The sequence below is a fragment of the Epinephelus moara genome, chromosome 22, assembly GCF_006386435.1.
Source record: "Epinephelus moara isolate mb chromosome 22, YSFRI_EMoa_1.0, whole genome shotgun sequence".
Lineage (NCBI taxonomy): Eukaryota > Metazoa > Chordata > Actinopteri > Perciformes > Serranidae > Epinephelus > Epinephelus moara.
In genome coordinates, this window is record NC_065527.1 from 6,407,800 (window position 1) to 6,417,049 (window position 9,250).

Genomic DNA, 9,250 nt, shown 5'->3' on the forward strand with positions numbered 1-9,250 from the left:
TCTCTCTATGATTGCTCTGTCTCTTCTCATGTGTCTGCACACTTGGCTGTGATCTGGCAGCAGAGGAGCCAGTTCTTGCCCACATGAGGCTGCCACATTTAGGTATGTTTTGGGGGTGCAGACTTGGGATGATTTGGGCTGAACATCAATTCTAGCTGGGACTAATTCGGCCCATGGGATTGGCCCTAGTACTCTGCCCATTCATTCATAACCAGTCTGGCAACCAGGCGTGCCGTATTTAGGCCACTGCTGGTCCAAGCCTTTTTGGCTTACTGGGATTCAGCATAAAAACAAGATAAATACACTTCGTTTGGTGAGTTTTGTATATTGATTATAAGACTCTGGCTCCAGGCTTGGGAGAAGTTAATGTTTTTTTTCCAGCTGCATCAAATGTATTGTTTGAGCCCAGTGGCCCAGTAAAAAATAATTCCTGATGAAGACTTTCTTAACTTATCAAAACACAACAGTCATGCTGCTTCAGGGTGTTTCCTCGTGTTTTTGCCTTTTTAGCATTCTGTCATGCCCATTTGGAGCAAGACATTTCTAAGATAATTTAATGGCAAGTCTAGAGTGAATATTTGCACAGAGCTTGGTGAGACATCTAAATCGCAAACTGTTCCCTTTGTTTATAGTGTTGTTGTTGTTGTTTCAGCTTTTTTTTTTTCTTTTTTAAACCACTGTGTCCTCGACGTGTCAAGTGAGAAAATGTGCCCGGGTGAGGACGCTCATAAATACAGTGAATACATTTCTAAGAACACCTCAGAGGGATTGGAGAAAAGAAATCCCAGTTGTGGAACAGCGGGATATTTCAGTGAACTTCTATTTACCTCGTGTTGAACTTCATCTCACTTATTTACTTTTTTATTCTGCATCCTATATCTAACACAGGCACCCATTCATCTCTGTGGAAGGTTGGAATTACAGTTTTTCCAGTTAAGTACAGCATTTACAGTATTTCTCACTTTGGCACGGTAATATTAATGTACCCATAAAAAGTGCAACACTTTATCTCTGTCACACACATACGCGCACAAACACACAATATCCTCTCGCTTTTTTCAGGCTTCCATTAATCTCTCTTTCCATCTCTCTTTCTGCGTTTCTCTCTCTGTATATCTCATTCTCTTCCTCCACTGACCTGTGTTTCACTCCTGTGGAAGACCCGTATTAACAGTAACTGAATCTATACAGTCTTTGAAACTCTATTCTCCATGGTCAGAAATGAGGCTATTTAAACGGCTTCTAAAAACATGCTTTAGTCTAACTGGAATGTCGGAGATGGCTTCCATATGTGCTGAGTGCAGATCAAAGTTTTTCCTTGTTCCTTCTGGCCCAAATGAATTAAGACACTAAAGTTGGAGTTTGCCGGTTTGCAACCATACTTTATATGAAATTACTTCTCATGTGTGACTCCGATCACATTCATCTTGTGCAACAAGGGTCAAAATAGTGAAACCATTAACAGCAGGTGCCTCTTTTTCTTTATGTGTATGGATGGATTGGAACTGATGGCTTTGCATTGGTAGTAATATAATATCTTTTTAATCACAGAAATTTGTTTGATCAGGCGAGACCCCGGCCAAGTCTCCAGAACAGAGTGCTGTCACTGTTCATTTCTACAAACCATGAATATCTAACATTTGTACCTTTCATATACATATCAATGTTTTCAATGTGACGCAATATATGAGTTGACTTTGTCATGGTGGATGGTGAGACAACTACTACTGTCTCACGGTTTTACTTATTGTTTTACAAGTGGCTTTTTAGGCACTAAGCATGAGTACTTTTCAACGACCCGTCTCGGTTTCTCTACCAGGATTAATGCCACGAGACATCGCTGCATTTCCTGCCCAAACCACAACCCCATAACTCAGTGGTTTCTATGCCTAAACCTTACCACATGTTAACCAGAGAGTTGTTGGAACACAACAAAACATAAATCTTCAATGTATCCATTACATAATAATGTACAGGATTAATATGTCGGTTCCGTGCAGAAACATACAATGCCAACATTTTTCCAGCAATTGGGTTGGAGACCCAGCCCTAGCTCTTACTGTTTTAACCCTTTATTACTGATACCGCCCCTATAACAGTGCCTGTAGTGGAGTGTGTCTTCAGATGTAAACTATTAAACAAAAAGCTGTATATATAAGCTGTATATATATGTATATAACAAAACAGCGAATTTTCAAGAAATTGAGGATGCGCTCTCAGCAGGGCCTTAGAAAACTCATTGCTACAATACTTTAAACCTAACCAAGTGGTTGTGATGCCTAAGGCTAAGGAAATGTATTACTGTATGCATGTAACAGGCTGAAACTGACACTTCCAAACTGACACTAGAGGGGTACCAAGAGTGTCACAGTTTGAAGTGCAGACGGACTGGCAAAGCAGGCTTATTTCAAGAGTTTAAAGTGAGAAGGTGTTGGTTATGACAGCTAATTTATGGACATTTTCAGATTTTAGAAACAGAGCAATTTGCTGGAAACCAGTAAAAAATTACTGTTTAAAGGTGAATTTGTATGCAAAACTCATTATTGCATCGCCTCAAAGCGACATCTGCCGGCTATAGCAAACGAACATGGTGCATGGCTGTTAGTAGCAGTGATAACGCTTACACGAAGTACACAAAGTTAGCTCTACAGCAAGAAGATATTAACTTTGAATGTCCCAACCAATCTAGAAATTCAATATAGACTGATCTGTTCATTCTAATACATTTATATTTATTGAAATTGTGATGTCTGTACATAAGAGCCCCAGAGGTAGCGCTGCTGTTCTGTCCAGTAAAAACATGAAGCTTCACTTTATATTCAGACAAACTAATGTGGCAGCTACAATTGTTAGATTTCATCTATGAAACCAACATTTATCTTCCAAAAGGATTTATATCAGCCAGCAGTAAATCTCCAAAGAGCAGCAGGTCAGTTCATCGGATTGCTTTCTCCCCGGGATGACGACGGAGGTTGACCGGCGATCGTCTCGGTATTCCGGCTGCGAGCTGCTTGCTGCTCCCGGCCAGCGGCTCCCACAGCGGCTCTTCTCATCCCCGAATACGTCGGAGCAAATTTCCAAACAGACGTTATTTGGATAAACTGACCACATGTTGGGGATCTAAACGGTTACTGTTACGCCTGAAAAAATATTAAAACTTAATAAAGTGACATATTAACAGCGCTACAGCGGAAATTAAAACAGCTTTTAGCCTGCTTTGAACTCTCCGCTTTCGCTGTCGGCTGGTGCGAAATGCATTCTGGGATACTTGGCTGTATACTGCATACTGCGAACGGTCTGCTGGAATGGCATACTGCATACACATTTTGTATGCAGTATGCAGTACATACTGATGTAGTATGTCGTATGTAGTACGTTAGTATGCGGTTTCGGATACAGCTAAGGTGTGTCTTTGGCTCCAAGTATGGGCACTGCTGGCTTTATATTGGATGTGCATCTTCGTAAGATGTTTGCATAACCTCCAAGGATCACTTATTCAACTTTCTGTTCCCTCTTCTTTGCACAGGGTGAATCAGAAATAGTCAGTGGCTTTTGAGATGTCAGATCTGCTACTTTCAACTTTTGCATAAGCATACATTTAATTAAAAATTCAGTATGCCTCCTTTAGCAGTCCTTAATAATTTTTTATTCTGTCTGCACTCTACTGTCTGCCCTATACTGTATACCAAAAGTCCTCATTAAGGGTAAGTCTCAGTGTAGAGTCCTGAAGAAGCAAACTTTTGCAGAGTAAAATTAGTCAATTTTTCTGTATAATAACAAGATGCTGTAATTTGTTAATCGTTTACATACCAAATGAAAGATTGACTATGATGTGAAAATAAATCTACGCCTGACATTTGGAATGAAAAATAGGAAATTTATCAATTACGGAGTTATAATTGCTTGGCAAGAGCAATCCCTCCTCCCCCTATTGATTCAGTTTGACGTGTTCCTTCATATTGACAAATCCAGGCAGGCGGAGCAGTGTTCCAGCCACCTCTGGGGTGTCATCCATCTCCCAGCCGGAGTCTCTGAGCAAAACTCACGCCTTAATGCTCATTTAAATGGGACACCAATCATCATTCAAGATAAATGGCCTATTCAGACGTAGTGTAGCATCAGCAGCAGCAGACTCTCTGCAACAGCATGAAAGCGATGCGAGAACGTCACAGAACAACTCTCATATGAAAAATCGTGCAGCTGCATGCGTGAAAACTGATATGCAGAAAGGCTCTGGTCTGCTTGATTGGGTGACTTATCTTTTGATGTAAAACTTAATCTCAGTGATGTACATTTAAATATATCTACTATATATATAGGCAACTTTAATCTGATCTATGCAACTTTAATCTGATCTGAGTCATAAGATGGATTTAAATTACATGATGACATAAATTTAACCTTTTACAAAAACTGCTCATAATATTCCTCATTAAAAGTTTTGTTTTCTTATGCGTCTAATTCGACAAATACATTTTTTTAGTTGCAAGAGATATAGTTTTAAGTGTTATAGCAAGCTGTAGGAAGCGTATCACCAAAAGGATTCACAGCTGTAAGACAGTCTGCAGTAGACTGACGCTTATGTTATCATAAGCTTCAGCAGCTTAGGTGCAGAGCTGTGAACTGCATCATTAGGGGTCGTTGGGACAATATCAAATATTGTCAGATATGACTTTAGTTTTATTCTGCTGTAAAACTACAAAGTTATCACAGTTTGGCACTATCACCCATACACTGTATAAAATAATGGATGTAGCCACCATGACACCATCCATTAATATGTAAACTCCCATTCTGACGCTTCAAGTTTGGCATTTTTGTCGTTGCCATCTCTGATTTTTGGAGCTAAAAGTGACCATTTTTGGATGAGAGGGTGAAGCAAACCCTTATGCTAGCTGCTAGCTTGGTTAGCACGGGGCATGCACAGCTGTAAAAAACTGTAATAATACTAACACTAATGCTACTTTTTGCTCGTCAAATACAGGCTTAAAACCATTAAAACCAAACAGCGAGACTTTTTAGATGACTAAAATGTCCCAATTAACTTTGATGAAAACACACTGAAAAACCAACAGTATGTATTTCTATGGTCTACACGCTGTGAATCTGGGTTTATGCCATAGTGACGTTACCTAACCACCATGGTTGCTGCAGTAGCAATGCGTCAACAAACGACACCCACTTGGCACTCAAAGATGCCAACCGCTTAACTTTGCACAACTTCAAGTCTCCGTTTTTTTGGTCCGAAATTGTTGCACGTCTAAAAATAAATACGACTTGATGTTGTGTCAATTATGTTTGCACATGAGTCCGAAACTGTCGTCTGTCATTAAAATTTTCTAAACAGGTTCAATTTTCTGCGTTTTTCGCATCTGTCTCGCAGGCAACTCGCAGGCGGGGCCAGCGGGGAGAAACACTACTGCACAAATTCGATGGGCCACACATACTGGAAGTAAACGGGAAAGCTAGAAACTTATTTTGAAATATGCACAAGGTGAGAAATACCACTGAACTGAATAGGCGCCATGTTGGCATCAGCTATCTAGTACTTGTTATACATCTATGTTCAGGGTTCCCACACATTTTCATGTACAACATTTCCAGACTTTCCCAAGATTTTTTAAGGACCCATGATGAATAATTTTTTGACTTGCCCAATTTATCCACCGTTTTTCAACAGATCTGATTCAAACATATTTTCAGCTAGCTGGCACACATGAAGGGAGAGATGAATCCAGGGAGACAATGACAAAAAGGACTGTTTGGAAACAAGACTTGTCACATGTTGATGCAAATGAAAACTATATTAAGTCGACAGCTAAAGAAAATAAATTTGCTGTGGTGTTACATTACGTGGAGGATTGTCCACAGAATATCACTGTATTGTTTATCATACACAACAAAATTCCATGACTTTTTCAAGACTCTGAATAATTCATTAACATTTCCAGGCCTGGAAAATATAACTGTCAAATTCCATGACTTTTCCAGGTTTTCCCAGACCGTAGGAACCCTGTATGTTTTAGCCCTGGAGGTCGCTGCTTGTTATTACCGTTACTGGCCAACTATGCAACACATCAATTAACATGACAGCATTTCTACATGATCATCTGAATATTGATTAATGTTATTTATACCACTAATTAAATATCTTATCTAATATAATTACTATGTATGTATATCTGAAACATTGGCGAAATTGTTCAATTATCTTTGGAAAACAAGACACTCTAGAAATTGACAGTCTTCTGACTGTTTTTTATTTTTTTAATATTCCATCTGATTCTGTTAATTGTGGAAGCCTTGATAAACAAGGTGAAAACTACTTTTTTTGCATGCAGTGCTGGCCAAAACCAAAATTTCTCTTTAATGTCTGCGAGAACTTGGGTTTTGACCAACATAGCCCACAATTTTTTTCACTTTACCTCTTAGGGCCTCTGTAGAGAAAAGAAAACGTTGCTTGCTTGAAATCAAAATACAAACTTTCTAACATATAAAACAGATTACATTCAATATTGCTCAGAAAAATCACAATCATGTATTTTTCTCAAATCATCCAGCCCTGTTTCAAACTAAGACCGAAACAATGCTGAGGCTCTGGCTCAACTAACTAAGGTGCTAAATCACACCACACTACACAACGGAGCTGTTTTCTCAATTAACCAAGCTGTATACACAGCTCCTCCAGAGGCCATAAAAGACAACTACCCCTTGTAGAGCTGTAGAACGTACTAACCCCAGTCAGATCGGAGCTATCTGTTCCTCTAAACACACTTTAATATTGCTTCATTCTGATCCCCAATGCTATAAACATGAATGAGTGACAGAAATAATCCATAGTTAGGTTCTAAAGCCAGCTGCAGCAGTTGTTGTAAGGGCCAATAACTCACACTAGATAGACTAGATAAGACTTACAATTGGTGTTAAGGCACCAAATGACATAAAAAAGTCATACCCCGAGGACACATCACCACAACCGCTGCCATTGCTTTAAACAGTAAATAGAGCTTGCTACATCTCATGCAGCGTGCTCGGGATGATTTGGATATTGCATCGCTCTTTCATCAGACATTATGAAAGCATGGAGGAGTAATCATTCAACTCGTTACTCACAGTTTTGATGATCTGTGTGTGTGTGTGTGTGTGTGTTTTACAGATACATTCGCAGATGTGGGCTCTGTCCTGAGGCGAGCCCTTGAAATCTTCAAGTGACAGGTTCATTGGTTTGACCGCCAGGTGAGACCTCGACACCGCAACCTCCTGTCCATTTTCCGAGGCATGCTCTCATCGTAAAAAAAGCAGCTGTGTAAACACACAGGGATGAATATCTCTTTTTAAAACCACACACTCGAGGAGGAGCCTGGAAGCAAAGTGCTGAGGGGGACGTATAAACAAAGGTTGGACAATTCTGAAACCACAAAATATTTAGGTGGTTTTGGCGTGATGGGAGTGTGGCTTGCACTTCCTGCCATCAAAAACTGAGGAACAGTGTGCATGTCACAGATGGTGATATGGGGCTTTAAAGTTGCGCCCCTCACTATTTCTCTATAAACAATGGGTTGAATTACTACTTACAAAGTCAAAGTGGTGACTTGTTGTAACAAACCCACAGAGAATTATCACCTGACTTAGCAGCTCCCCTTCAGCTCTGTGCAGCACCTTTCATCTCACTGTTTAGGTTTGACTACCTGCAGCTAGTGTTTTGGTTCAATCTCACTTCTAGTTCAACGTCATTTTTAGCAACCAAGTTCATGATAACTCCCTGTATGCTACCTTCTCAGCACCAAACAGCGAATAGCCAAAGTTAGCGACTGGCTGGTGAACATAGTGGCAAATTTAAGCCTAGTCACCAAAAGAAAATGTCGGCACTGTACGTCTCTGCAAACCATGAATGCTTTACATTTGCACGTTTTATAGGTATCATATCATAGTTTCTAAAGTGAGGTTTATGAGCTGACTTTGTCAGTGGGAGGTGAAAGGGATGATGGATGGCGTGACACTTAGGCTAGCCACCCGCCAAGCTGCGGAACACTGTTTGAGACCAACTATCAACAAAACCAGTTGTTTTTTAGCGACTCATCACTGTGTTTCGAGCTGCATTTTTGCAATGAAACGTGAGTGGTTTTACCCAACCCCTCACTATTTTTCCACCTTGGATAGTGCCACAAAAATAATCATTTTTTTACTGAGACACTGCTTCGTTTCCAGAAAGGAGAGTGCCATGAAAAACGGTTGTTTTTTACCAAGACATCGCTGCGTTTTCTGCCAAAACAAGCTATTGCTTAAAGGGATAGTGCACCCAAAAATGAAAATTCAGCCATTATCTACTCACCCATATGCCGAGGGAGGCTCAGGTGAAGATTTAGAGTCCTCACAACATTTGCGGTGATCCAAAGGGAGAGGAGGTAGCAACACAACTCCACCTAATGGAGGGTTACGGCGCCCCTCATTTTTGGGTGCACTATCCCTTTGATGAAACATCACTGTGTTTCCAGCTGGGATTGTGCCGCCAAAACTGTTTTTTTAAGGCCAAACATGATCTTCGCCTTAACATAACCAAATGGTTTTTGTGCCTAAACCTAACTACATGTTAACCACACTGTTGTTGAAACATAAAGTTTTAATGCTACATATTGATGTCCAAATGTAACGTATCCGTGGTTTGCAGAAATGTACAATGCCAACGTTTTTTTCTAGCTAATGGGTTAAGCATTTACCAGCTGAAGAACCAAATATATTTTCTCAGGAGTTTGTGGAGATTAAAACTGAATGGGGGGTGAATATTGGACTTCATTGTAGGGCTGCTGTTTTTTTTGTGTAATTTTTTCTGTTTTTCTCAGTAATTTTTTTTCTGTTTTTCATGGTAATATTTTCTGTTTTTCTGAGTATTTTTTTTTCCTGCACGAGGAGACGATATACTTAACCTGTTACTAGGGGTGTAAATCACCAGCTTCATCACGATATTATACATTACGATATTATATCAATTTCTTTGGATGACGATACGATGTTTGCCGATATCACAAAGTCTGTCACGATACGATTTTGATTCGATTCAATTCAGGAGCCTGCGATCGATATGATGCGATATCATATGCCCATCTAACACAATCATTTACATCAACTCACAAAAACAACTAGAATATGATTTGACCATTTTATTTTTGAGCTCTGTTTGTTGTTTGAGCGGAGGCGTGCTTGCCCAGAAATGGTGACACAGACGTGCTATGTGAATTTCAAAATAAATGTG